The sequence below is a fragment of the Amblyomma mixtum genome, chromosome 2 (assembly GCF_055824585.1).
Source record: "Amblyomma mixtum isolate Tamu chromosome 2, ASM5582458v1, whole genome shotgun sequence".
In the NCBI taxonomy this organism is placed as follows: Eukaryota; Metazoa; Arthropoda; class Arachnida; order Ixodida; family Ixodidae; genus Amblyomma; species Amblyomma mixtum.
Genome location: NC_143013.1, coordinates 18,569,734 through 18,583,589, shown reverse-complemented (window position 1 = coordinate 18,583,589; position 13,856 = coordinate 18,569,734).

Sequence of the window (13,856 nt, the reverse complement as noted above, 5' to 3'; positions counted from 1 at the left end):
TGTATGGCGCAACGCGAACGAAGAAAAGCTCTTTAGTCCTGGTTCTCCAACTGGGGCCATTAGCCGGGTATTGTTTCCTGCTTGAGACGCCCAAGCCGCGGAGTGTGCTTCGAGAAACTAAGCAAAGAAGCTCGTCCGGTAACGTTCCGCAATCGATCTGAGAGCGTGCGCCACGGTTCCGCGAGCAATGAGATTTATTAGCACTCGAGAGAAGCCGAACTGGATACGTACTTGTGTCTCGGATATTTCATTTGCCTTATCCGCGATGCGCTTATTACTACGGGACACTTGTTGAACTTACGGGTTGAAATTGTGTACGTCCTTTTCTCCTGTATATTGCCACCGTACTAACCATTCAGTGGAGCCGTACCGCGGCCGAACTGTTGAAGCTGCAACTTGCCATGCCTTGTGCATTCGAGAGGCTCGAAGGTCGTCTTCTTCCTCGCTCGAGCTCCCTGCTGTCTGGAACGCCGATCTTGTCTTATAAAAGATGGTCTGCGCTCTTCAACTGTTTGTGGGTGACAATATAAGCCGAGGGCCCGAGTTAGATTTCGCAAACGAAGACTACATTTATTATAATTTAGACGAGCTAGAAGACTTATATGTAGTCCGTTTTCTATCATAATTTCGGCTGTCGATTTTCGAAGCTCAGCTACTGCGGACAATCCTGTTGTCGCTTCGGACTTCCGGCTTATCTGTTTTCCTTCGTGCTCTGGACCGCATCACGTTCGCGCTATATTACCCAGCAACGTCTTCAGAGAGCGCTATTGCACATTGCTATTATACGTTACCGTTTTCAGTAAAAAAAAAAAGAGGGCAAAAGCAGTGCCAAGTTCAAACTAACCGCTCTGAAGCAAAAAGACTGCACACATTACTGGAGTGCAATGGTTCGAACCCTTCTTTCTCAAGCAAGCGCCTTATAGCGCGGAAGAGAGCAATTTGCATATATTTTACATGCTGTCCTTAATAAGGAAGAGAACTTAGTAAAATTAAGTGTCGTTTAATGAAGTAGCGAGAAAAACAACGCCATGACTTATTATTTCCTGGCACAAGCCGCAAAGGCAAATACGATAACATGTGATGGAGAGCTTATCATCGGGGTCCTCGATCCTTCGCAGTCGCAAATGATTTTTTCGATGTAACAATTTTACTGTGTGCCATCTCAACAGATAAAGGCGTCAAGGGCATTTTGCGGCGCCCAGCAAAAGGTTTTTTTTTTTTTATGCTAGCAAGGGGCTGCCTGTCGAAAAACACCTGTATTTCTAACCGTCTAATATGAGTCTTTTCGGTTTTAGTTTACTTTAAATGAAGTTAATGCAAAATAATTATTCCACACACAGTTTACTTTAAATGAAGTTAATGCAAAATAATTGTTCCACACACAACTCATTTATACAGCAACACATAAATATTTTCTTTTTTTTTCGATGTAGGTCACCGTAGCATGAAGTAAAAATCAAGTGCGAAGTAATGACAAGACTCCTTGTCACTTTAGTTTCGTGTCGAGGCAGTTTTTTTCCTTGTATCCCGAGATGAAAGCAGCATTATCAAAGTCATAATCCCGAAGAGAACTTTTGACCGCAACTACCATTACTGCTGCATAGCTATGCACTAACGGCACAGAAAAATAATCAAACAACTTACCAGCTTTTCATCCTCCTCAATGGGCCAAGTAGTGGAAAAAACAGCTGTGCCTTCAATCTGCTTCCCTTCTATCTTTCCGAATTAATATGCCTCCACTCCGAGGCCCCTGCGACACCCCAATGACGCCAACATGCTTACACCACACACTCACGGATGGCAGCGAAATCTCACACATGGAGAACATTAGTGTTGGCCATCCAGAGCCCATAGCATTCTTCGCTCACTACATACTACGACAGTCTGTGCAAAGCGATCAACCATCCCTCTGAAAGCGAAAAAACTGTCTGGGTAAGCGCTATGCTTCAGGGCACTGATATTCCAGCACTAAGGTTCAAACTCATCCCATAGAAAGTTGCGATGAACCCATTTGAAGTGTGTACAGTGTGTTTCACCTAAGATTTTACGCAATTGTCAGCGGTGTAGTACATCAGAATACAGCTAACACGGGCTAACCAGCAGCCTGGTTGAGTAGTTAACTATTGAATAGTAAAGTTTTTAACTATTACTGTTAGGCTCCTTAATCAATAAGATGCATGTTGCCAACGGTAATTAGTATCCACATCAGTTTTTAGAATTTCGAAAACACCGTTTCCTTCGGCGCTGTAGCCCAACAAATATTGGCTACATCGCGCCAAAATGCTTGCGCTTTCGAGAAGCTTGCAGGCAACGCTACCTCTCCAGGGCAAGCAACTCGCCGAAATAGCCAAAATTTGGTGTGCCACAGCGCCGAGGGTGACCGCATTTTCGAAATCCTAAAAGCTGATAGATATGATACTTACGGTGAGCTACACGCCTCTGAATGTTTAAGGAGCCTAACTGTAATAGTTAAAAAGTTAACTATGCAATTTTAGTTAACCAGCCTGATAGCACGCCTTAGCTGTAATTTGATGTACTACATCGGTGACAATGCTACGCCGAAAAGAGCGCTCATCTAACCCAAAAGGCCAATTTTTAAAAACTGCGTAAAGTCTTAGGTGAAGCACCCTTTGTACATTTATTTTTAATCCAGCTCCATGTTTAGCTCTTCTTGCGCGTTCTTGCGTTCTGACTGCGGGCCGTGTCTTTCTGTTCATTTTGGCCGCTATAGTACGAAACATCAATAACGATAAGATAATGAATGGCTGACTAAAACGTTCATTCGCCACAAAATGGATAATGCTTTTTTGCGTCTTAGTGCACGGCGTACCTAACTTGCTGCTCACAGTCAATCTTAACGACATGAGTTAATGCGGTGTGTAGAAGCAGTCGCTTGTTACAGGTTCTTAACCAGAAACCACTTAATCATTGTGGTCTTTGCGGCGGAGAATTAGTGAGCAGACCTTGCAATGATGGCTGTGTGATGAAATTAAGTCATTACCGCAGGTATTTCTGCGCTGTGTGATGAAGGAGCTAGGTGTGCAAAGGTCTTGCCGTGATCAAATCAGGCAATTTTAGCTAATCGCCTTCCGTTAATTGAGTTCCGAGTACAAGGGATCAAAAGACTATCAAAAGACAAGCTATCGAGAAACCAACTGATGCAAGGCTTCATTTACTGAGGAAAGAAAGCTGGCGTTGGCGGTTGCAAATGTCATTAAGAGATTAACTAATGAAGGGAAAAGACCATGTCCTTACCATCAGTGTCTCACCTAGGTTTTCAGTGTACCCTAATCTAAGCACTGAGATATACAGGATGTCCCAGCTAACTTATACGAAGGTTTGAAAGACGACATTGCCATGCGTAAATCCGAGTATTGCAGGATTGTATGCCGTCGGCTTGTCCAAGTCAGCACATTTTTCAAGCCCGTGATTTGCTAATTAACAAAGATAAATAAGCGAAATTCTTACTGTTAACTTCACCGCAAAATTTTAAAGCCAAAAAAGCAGGGCATCTTTAGAAATGTACAGCATCTTCTGCAAAGTACAGCATAGTGTCGTTCCTTGTTTTTATCTAAACATTGTTCTTGTCATGATGGTGCAGCACGAGCGAGAAGAAGCTGTCTTCGCTTTACGACATAGCACAAAAGATTTCTTGCTATCCCACGTGTTCGCGCGTCATCAGGATCGTGACCCAGCTGATACGCGCATCTTTTCTGTAAGAAATAAGCTCATACGATGCTTAGAATGTAACACTCTAAGCACCTCACAGTTTCTTGCAATGCTCAAAGAGGCAGAGTTTCGCTCCAGTAAATCAGTTGACAGTAAACGTGTTTCGTGTCTTTTTGTTTGTGGCCGTGTTTGCGGTGCTCATCTGGTGTTTAAAAATTCACCAAACTGCTCAGCATTACATCTCGTTAAATTCAGATAGAGGAAATGGGGGGGGGGGGGGGGGGGCTGAAGGTCGTATGGTTAGACTGGGTGCTGTTATATCGCGTGCAAGTGGGTGTTGCGGCTTAACGGGCTGTGCAGGTTGCATGCTATAGGAGGCATGAGTGTGTGCCGTACGGCGTCCGTACGACGCCGACGACGACACCATTTCGCCGCCGTACGACGCCCATACAGCTGCCGGTGTAAAACGGCGGTGTACTGAGATGCAGGTGCATGTTAAATAGCATTTAACCCACTCACTGCGTTCACCCGACTTGCAAATTTGATTTTGAGGAAAAGAAATGCTCGGTGTACAGCTTCACCGCATCGTGAAAGAAGGGGTGAAGGAGAGAGTGAAAGAAAAAAAAAAAGAGAAAGATGTGCCGTAGTGAAGGGCGCCAGAATAATTTCCACCAATCACGATTTTTTAACTTCCACTTACATGCAGAAAAAAGGTGTGGGCAAGGAGGAATGAGCAGGAGCGGGAAAAAGCAACGAGAAGAAAGGGTGAATGCAAGAGAGTAAGGACTATTCCTTCCATTCTTGCCCTTGCCCTTTTGTGGGAGTTTAAGATACCTGGAACAGGTAACCAAATATCGCAATTAAGAGCCCTGGCCCATACTCATTTTCTGCTCACAGTCTTACGCACCTGCGCGTAGTTTTTTCGGCAAACTTCTTAAACCTGAGCAAAAATTGCGAGGACACTTCGGCAACTAAAGTGTTGAGAGGCGAAAGCCGAGGACGCTATGCCGCGAGAACTTCCGGTGGATGTGACGTCATACAGTTCCAGTGGCTATATCGATACCCAAATTATACATCTTTCGGGAATCTGAAGTGTTAATTACGCGTAATTACACATTTTTCTATCTAATGTGTCACAAATCCGATGTTTTTCCGACCACTCTGCGACAGTTTTCACTATGACGTGACGACTTCCGGTGGATGTGACGTCACGCCGTTCCCGTGGCTATATCGATGTCCGCGCTTTTTCGACACAATTTTGACACTTTTGCTTGTAATTAATTAAGCAATTAATATACAGTCATCAAACTTGGCTTCGGCTTCTGTTTTCCTCCTCTATCTGAAGCAACCATTGGTTCTCTTCTATCTGTTTTAGTTCCCGAGTTCAACACGTGTGAGAAGCTTTGTTAACAGACGACAGTGTGAGCCATTAAAGACTGTCGCCTTAAAATTGTCAGTCATCCGTCCAACGTGAAGCTCTTAGGCAAGGTCGATCAGCGGACGTTTTTATCAGAAGCGCAGGAGGTCACTGCCGCGGACACACAGCTGATCCCATCCATTATCGACCGTAACAGACCCTCTGTCATCTGATTTTGGCCGCACAAGCAAGAAATACTAGTTCGCGTGCCCCGCCGTCATATGTCTGCTACCGTAGCAATTATAAGGGAGGTGAGCGATAGACGTTTCGACAGCCTCTTGTTACGCGATGCGAACGTTGTCAGCGCTATACAGAGGTCAATGCATGCTGCCGTTTTTGTGTCATGATCTTACGACAAAACCACGGGGTGTCATGGCTGCGGTAGTCTGGTATGCCGGTGACCTCAACGATAGGGATGCATGGCAGACTCTTTAGGACACTGGCACAGTGATATTGACCATCACTGCCGACTGTCTGGCGCTGACCGTCTGTTCCATAATGAGAAAAAAAGGCTCTGATCGTGACCGCCTGCCCTTCTATTCCAGTGGTTATTAGGGTTCTGAGTAACGTAGTAAGTTCATTCCGCACTAAATAAAAGTGAAAGTCGCCGATGCGGCTACGTAAGCTTATTATTGCAGAAATTTTACAGCGGTTTATCTATCTGTGACAATGATTTGTCAACAGTGAGCCTTCTTGTATTCCTGTTTCTGAACACCATGCCTCTTCTTTGTGTCGGCACATCAGCTCACTTCTATTCGAATTTAAGAAAGGCTCACATTGTTGTTAATATGAATAGGATTTTCTTGCCCTACTCAAGCCTTTAATGCAATGATATATGAGCTGTGCAAGAATGGTAGGAGTTGTGATATGGAGCGCAATTTTTTGAGGTTGTAGTTCAGTTGTAGTTCGTCACTTGCAGTTGGTGCAGTTGTAATTATTACTGCTCATTTGATTGTAAAACATTTTATTCGCCGGAAAGAGCTTGGTAAGAGGTCGCGTTAAGTGGTCGAGAGTACGCAGCCCTCGACGACTTTGTCAGCCCACTCCACCGCCAAAACTTGCGTTCTGGGGTTAGAGCTAGCCAGTACGGTCTCCCACCGCTCGAGAGAAGGAGCGGTAACTAGATCACCCGGAGGTGGCTCTATTTTGGTGTCTCACAGGATAATTACTGGTGAACATTTTTTTTATTTTCCCCGCCTTTGATGACGTCACATACTTTGGACGAATCGCGAGTTATGTAACCTCTGTAACCCGCCGCCTCTTGGGCGATGGCAGGTTTTTGCGTTTATGAGCCATCCAATGATTTGGCGTTAAAAAGGGGTTCCTGCAGACCCAGGCCTGCTACAGGCAGAAATTTAAGAGTTAGGAACACGCTTAGGCAGGGTTCGGTTTGTCCCGCACCTCTGTGGGGTCCGCGACAGATAGCTCATAATAATTAAGTTTATGCTTTACGCACCGTAGCAAGAAATCTTGGGTAGATAGATACGTTAGCTAATGATTGGATACGTTCTCAACGTTTACGATAGTGATGCCGTGTTTTCTGTGCTTATCAGCCGCCCAGATTTATCTTTTTTAGAGCGAGTTAAAAGCGTCAGGTAGTGGGCCTTGCAGGAAACATGACGTAATCTATAAGTTTCTAACATGACAAGTGCCGCACACTGTCTGCTGGGCGAACGTAATACAAAGAGATGATCGTGGTTGCAGATATGTTGCCATTTGAGGTAAGAAAGAGAACTAGATGTTTCACACTGCCCTTTTTGGTTTTGAAGAACACATGTGGTTTAAAGCTGGAAAGCTGCCGATGGCTAAGAATGGACACAAAAGTGCTCCACAGAGAGGCTCCCGCACGCGTGCTGGATAACGCTAGTTGGTGCTTAAATTTATTTATTTATGATTTATTTATTATCAATACCTCAAATGCCCCAGGAATAGGGTATTACATGAGGGATGGGCTGAATGTTTCACTAATGAGAGGTTGGATGGCAGCCTTGAAGTGCAGTGGATCGGAGTGGTGCACGGAGTCGATTGGCAGGCTGTTCCAGTCTCGAGCAGTTTGCACGAAGAATGAGCGAAGATGAGCTGTAGTCTGTGCTGGGGGAGGGTAGACTGCTTTGGGATGGTTGGTACGGCTTGATAAGCGATGAGCTGGCAAGATAGCTGAAACATCAAGTTGGCTGTGATAAAATTTATGAAAGAGGCAGAGCCTAAAGATGCAACGTCTGGACTCGAGATTAGTAAGATTAGCCTCAAATTTAAGTGCAGTGACGCTGGTGTGATACGAGTAGTCCGAAAAATAAATCTAGCTGCGCGATTCTGAACTGATTCGAGGGTGTTCGAAAGGTTAGATTGATGAGGGTCCCAGACTGAGCATGCGTACTCCAACTTCGGCCGGACAAATGTGAGGTATGTTAATGTTTTAATTGAAGCAGAAGCGAGTCGCAAGTTCCTACGGAGGAAGCCAAGAGTGCGATTGGCTTCGTTTGTTATGTTTGTTATGTGCGCTGACCAATTAAGTGTGTTAGAAAATGTGATGCCGAGATATTTATACGATTAGTGGGCGATGAAATTTAGTGGGCGATAAAATTTTACACGCACATAGGAAGACAGACATTTCACTTTACGATCACGGCGATGGCCAGCCTACACTTCCTCCCCTGAGGCCAGCACATCAGAAGAAGAGCTAACGTCGGCAGGCACTTCCTCAGGGCACACTTCTTAGCTTGAACTTACCCCGCTGTTGTCTCTCTCTTCCTTTTTACTTGCCTTGGTGCCACTTTATTACGGTGCCTAAGGATAGGGAAGCCGTGGCGGGTCGCCTTAAAGCCCTTGTCGGAGCACCGGTGACCCTGTTTGAAGGCTGCCACGTGGCATTGCTTGCGTGCTCTTTTGGGAGCTGTACTAAACATGCGGGCCACGTGAGGTGTGTGCGCGCAGCCTCGTTCCCAGGAGGCCGACAGAACACCGCATCAACGCAGCCGTGAATTAACCAAAGCAGGTTCTAGATACTATGGTGGTCAAGAAAAGCCTCAGTCTGAGCCTAGGCGGGCGCAAAGTGAGGCAGCGACTGGCCCTTTTTACTGTTCTGCCGGGCTGGTTCGTTTATGGCCGAGTGGGAGCCTCCACAACTCTCGCCTTCCACCGCGATTGCGTTCTCTCGAGTTTTGTTTTTGTTTCTGTTTTTGTTTTTGTTTTTGTATTGCGCGCTTTTAATGCGATAGCATTTAGGCTGTCGTCTTGACAAAACAACCGGGTTTCTCTGTAAATAAATTCTTTGAATGGTTCGAGAGGCTCGTGACGTCGTCAGCAATGCCGAATTTAAAAATCTGAGTTCTACAGTGTTCGAGTGAATTCAACTGGAATATCAAATGGATTATACTAATCATATCCAGAAATCCTTACTATCCACCTTAATCTGTGCACCGATCGACACAAATCTACTCACTAATCCTCACTAATCTACCTTGCTCCATAATCGGTGGTGGACCAACTTCCCGAAATTTAGGGGTCGTTCGGGATATTTTGAAATGGGACAACTTCCAATTGCTATCGCATTTTCTTTAGTATTGTGGTTAAGGACTCCGGAAGTTTTTAATTAATTTATTACCTGTTACATGAAAAAAAATAGCCAGAGCAGGTTCAGAACGTATGTGCTGCCCGCGAATTTGCAGGCAACACTTTCATTGCCACTAGTGACGATGGAAAAAGAATAAAAGTAAACTAAAAAGCGAAAATAAATACACGAAGCTGTGATGGGACTAAAGGTGTTGGCTTAGCATTGACTGAATACCGCATTCTAACGACAAATATGGTTCTTTAAGTTGAAAAAGAGCTTTCATAGCTTGAAAATATAAAAAATAAAATAAGATGCGTGTTCCCATCACCAGCCAATTTCTCAAGTAAAGGGTGGTGTGTCGACACGTTTTTTTTTGTTTTTTTTTTGCTCGAATCCAAAACTCTTGGCTAAAACACCATAGACTTCAAATCTTTACTAAACTGCAGCCGGTTGCAGAAGCACAGCCGACTGCGAGTCAGTCGTTCAATTTTTATTTCACATTATTTACACTGCTCAGTTCTGAAAAACTGAAAGTTTAGAGCTCGTTTCTCACTGGTATACACTTCTTTTGGTTACATAGTTTTGCTTGAGTATTAGAATTTGAATGTGCCGGTCCTGAACGATGATTAAATGGCGTGAGTTGGTGGGCTTCAAACCCATGTGATTCGTTGCACTGGTCCAATCGCTGGCTAGCGCACACTACCACTCTCCCACCTGCGTCGCTGATTGTCTCACAGCTCCTGTGCGAGGGCTATAGGGAAACAAGTTTAATCGGACTGGAATTAACTCCAAATCCCGATCAAATGCGGATATAAACTGGTGTAGGGTGCAGAAGCACGGTCGACACTGCACGTCAGTAAATTGTAACCACAGAGGTTTTGGTTAGAGGAAATGCTTTACAGACAAAAGCATCGATGACAGCGTGCGCCACCTGATGTCCAAAATAATTATTTTAGAGCGCAGAAAATAAAATATAAAAGTTATTCGCCTTTCGCACCTCTCGATCCCGCAGACGACATTGCCTATTTTTGCTTTCCTATTCGCCACCCGAAGAAATGTGTCTGAGTAATATGTTCTCGGCTGTCTAGCTTCACGCTCAGTGGTCGGAGGAAGCGCCAACACGGCAGATCACAGAAGCGAGCAAGAGGGAGATTTTCTCCTACACGAAGTAAATAAAAATAACACTTTGTGGGGCAAGTGAGCCCAGCAGTAGCACGAAACGAGAGCACCAAACGACCAACCTGTTTGTCTTCCATTAGAAAAGGAACACATGTCTTCCTTAAGGGTGTCGGACGGATTGCGAAACCCGGCTGCCCAATGACGCAGAACTAAGGCTTCTAATGCTCAGTTCCGCTAACTGCGCAAAGAACACAAACGCAACCAATAGGTGAAAACAGCCATAAAGAAAATACACCTCATGAGGCTATGGCGACCAAGACTTATTGCAGAGGCTAGAACGGTACGAGTAGCTCCATTAGAGTGACAGTTTCGGCTGGTTGGTTCATTGAGTAACAAGAGGCAAAGCAGCGCAACGGTCAAAGACTGTGACAAACGAGAGTTAGCGCGTATGTGTTCTTCTTCCATAGTCTCATCGGGTACTGCCGCCTATTAAAAGTGCAACTTTACCGACATAAAACTTACGTCATGAGGTTGAAGTGCGCAGTTAAAGCTAGAAGACGAAGACTTCAGGGAAACTGGCATAGCGCTGGCTTGATTTATTGCCTATTGGTTCAAATACCCCTGTTATTTATTTTTTTTTTGCTGTCACCGCATCAAATTATTTTGATTCGTGAAAGTGGGGAAAAAATAGAAAAGACTAGTCAAAGGGACTTCGGCAACACGATAGTTAACACCAGACAAGGCAAGAAAAGGTAATAAACTCAGGTCAAAGAAGGATTACAACACAGTGCTGAACAGCGTCTTTTTATAGAACATGGAAGTACAAACGCATGCGACTGCATAGTTAATTCAATTGCATATCTTGAGAAAGCATGCAAAGCAATTCTGTAATGCTACTGCAAAACACGTAGCCGAGTCGGGGACAACAATCCAGAGTTTAGAGGATTTCGTACTCAGAGAGCGCGTCTTGCAGCGCTTAATTAGCACCGCTAATACGCGGTAGTTTTTGCATTGAGCGTGATTTTTTGTTAGGTTGGCAGAAAGACCTACTTAAATGTAACCTTGTTGTAAGCATGTCAGTGTACTTTTGTTCAACATGACGTACAACTTCCGAATTTACACTTTTTTTCCCGAAGCCAATATATAAAAAAATAGCTAATTAGTCTTTACTTATTAACAAACTTTACTGAACGACGTAAATTCTGCAGACTAGGCAACACTGCTTTCATCAGCATTTAGGGTTTTACTCGATTAGGGCACTCTGTTGTCCTTATAGACGCGGTTATATTTAGCTAGCACACCCGGTATCATTAAGGAGTCCCTCTTTTCCGTATTTTTATCTGCTGAACACAGCAAAAAAGGGCTAGGCAGCGAGAGACGCGGTGTACCGTACAGCCGTCGCTGTGACGTTCTTCCACCGGGACAGGACGCAAGCTTCTAGAGTTTTCTACACCAATTCCTATTCTTGAGACTGCCCATGCAGCTATTTTGTGCACTGCACTGCCACTCTAGCCCAAGATGCCAGTGACGAAACTACGCTCGGTAATGGAATGTCTTGTACATTGCTGGCACCTCTACGCAGCTTAGAAATTACGATGTGTTTCGGAAACATTGTAACAAAGTTTTATGACACCACTGTAATGGTGTTACGCGTTGGCTTTAAGTATAAGTTTCCCACATATCCTAAAAAACCCGACACGCGCCTGGAACAGACAAAATAACGTTGTAATTTCTCTACGAACCAGTTAAGTATTTTTCTAGACAGCAAGAACTGCGTACGCTTCCTTAAAAAAAAAAATTGTTTTTTATACTACATGTATATCTGTAACTAACTCCTGCTTGGGCTCTTAGCCTGCAGTATCCTGTAAGTAAACAAAGAAATAAAGTTGCCGACAAGCTTCTTGTCCCGAACCGCATGGTTGACTAAGATGGCGTTCACGCAGGCGTGAAAAATAGATGAGATGTTCTGTCTAAGCCAGCGAGAAAGTGACACCAACATGTAGCTTTTTATGCGGCCACGTATAAATAGAAGCAAAATCTCAGGGCTGTTGGCTGTTGCACAACTTTCCAGTTACATGGTCCCCGTACGACGACGTTTCATGTCGTTCTCTGTGAGCGGAATAAAAGAAGGCATGAAGAGGGGTTTATTGGCAAGTTCGAAGGACTGGCAGCGAAACGATGGCACAGGCTGTTCGAGTAGCGGCGGCACCAGAACAGAACCAAGAGCGAGCTCGAGCTCTCCACGCGCGCGGCCGCCGGAATCGGAGGACGCACAAATCGCTTCGTCGTCGTTGGTGCTGGCGCTCTGCCTTCTTCATTGCAACTGCCCCGGCGAAAACAAGGAGCCATCTTGGCGACTCAGGGCGAGCAGGTGACGATGGGGTCGTAGTAGGGTTTTAGCCGGCTCACGTGAACAATTTCGCGGCCGCGACGGCGGTGGTCCGAGGAAGGCGTGACCGGTTCGACTGTGTAGTTCACAGGTGAAGTGCGCTGCACGACACGGTAGGGACCGAGGTACTTAGCCGCAAACTTGGATGCAGCCGGTACAGACAGCCAGACGAGCGAGTCAGTTGGAAAGTCATGGGTGGGCTTGCCTTGGTCAGTCTCATATTTGCGGAGGCTTTGAGTGGCGGATGTCAACGAGCGAGCCAGCTGGCGGCACTGCTCGGCATGACGGGCAGCGTCGGAGAAAAAGAGGTGCATTCAGAACTGTCGGGGTTGTAAGGAAGGATAGTATCCAGAAGACAGGAAGGTTCACGGCCGTATAAAAGAAAGTAAGGGGAAAATCCGGTGGTGGCCTGGGAAGCAGTATTGTATGCATAAGTTACGAATGGTAGGACTTGATCCCAATTAGTGGCGTCAGAGGAAATATACATGGCGAGCATGTCACCAAGAGTCCGGTTGAATCTTTCAGTGAGGCCGTTCTTTTGGGGATGATAGGCGGTGGTCGTGCGATGAACGGTGTGGCACGCATCCAGAACCTCGTGAACGACTTCGGATAAGAAAACGCGGCCGCGATCGCTGAGTAGTTCCCGAGGGGCCCCGTGGCGTAGGACGAAGTGATGAAGGAAAAAGGATGCGACGTCGAGAGCAGTACCCGAGGGCAGGGCGGCCGTCTCCGCGTATCTTGTGAGGTGGTCCACAGCTACGATAATCCAGCGATTCCCGGCAGGCGTGCACGGGAGCGGACCATACAGGTCGATGCCCACGCGATCGAAGGGACGAGCTGGGCAATGCAATGGCTGTAACGGGCCGGCGGAAAGACGAGAAGGTGACTTCCGCTGCTGACAGGCAGTGCACGAGCGTATATAGCGGCGGACAAAAGTGTACATTCCGCGCCAGTAGTATCGCTGACGCAGACGCTCGTAGGTTTTCAGCAATCCAGCATGTGCACATTGTGGGTCGGCATGGTGATGCATACAAACATCAGAGCGAAGGTGGCGAGGGATGACCAAGAGCCATTTGCGGCCATCCGGGCGATAGTTGCGGCGATACAGTAGAGAGTCTCGAATTGTGAAATGGCAAGCTTGACGACGAAGTGACCGAGGGAACGATGCCGTAGACGGTGCGCTGAGGAGGTCGAGGAGTGAAGAAATCCATGGGTCTCGTCGTTGTTCGAAAGGGAGGTCCGTGGCGGTGAGAGCGGCCAGCGTCGAGTCGGATATGGACGAAGCGGGCGCAGGAGATGGCAAAGGTGAGCGCGACAAGGCGTCAGCGTCGGAATGTTTGCGGCCCGACCGATACACAACGTTAATATCATATTCCTGCAGACGAAGGGCCCAGCGGCCGAGGCGTCCAGAAGGGTCTTTCAGTGTAGCCAACCAGCAGAGGGCATGGTGATCAGTAACAACGTCCAGGGGGCGGCCGTATAAGTAGGGACGAATTTTTGTTAACGCCCACACTATGGCGAGGCACTCCTTTTCTGTAACAGTGTAATTGGCTTCCGCTTTGGTGAGTGCACGGCTGGCGTAAGCAACAACGTATTCGGAAAAGCCCGGTTTACGCTGCGCAAGGACTGCCCCGAGGCCGATGCCGCTGGCGTCGGTGTGGAGCTCAGTAGGCGCGCTGGGGTCGTAATGGCGAAGGATCGGTGGTGAA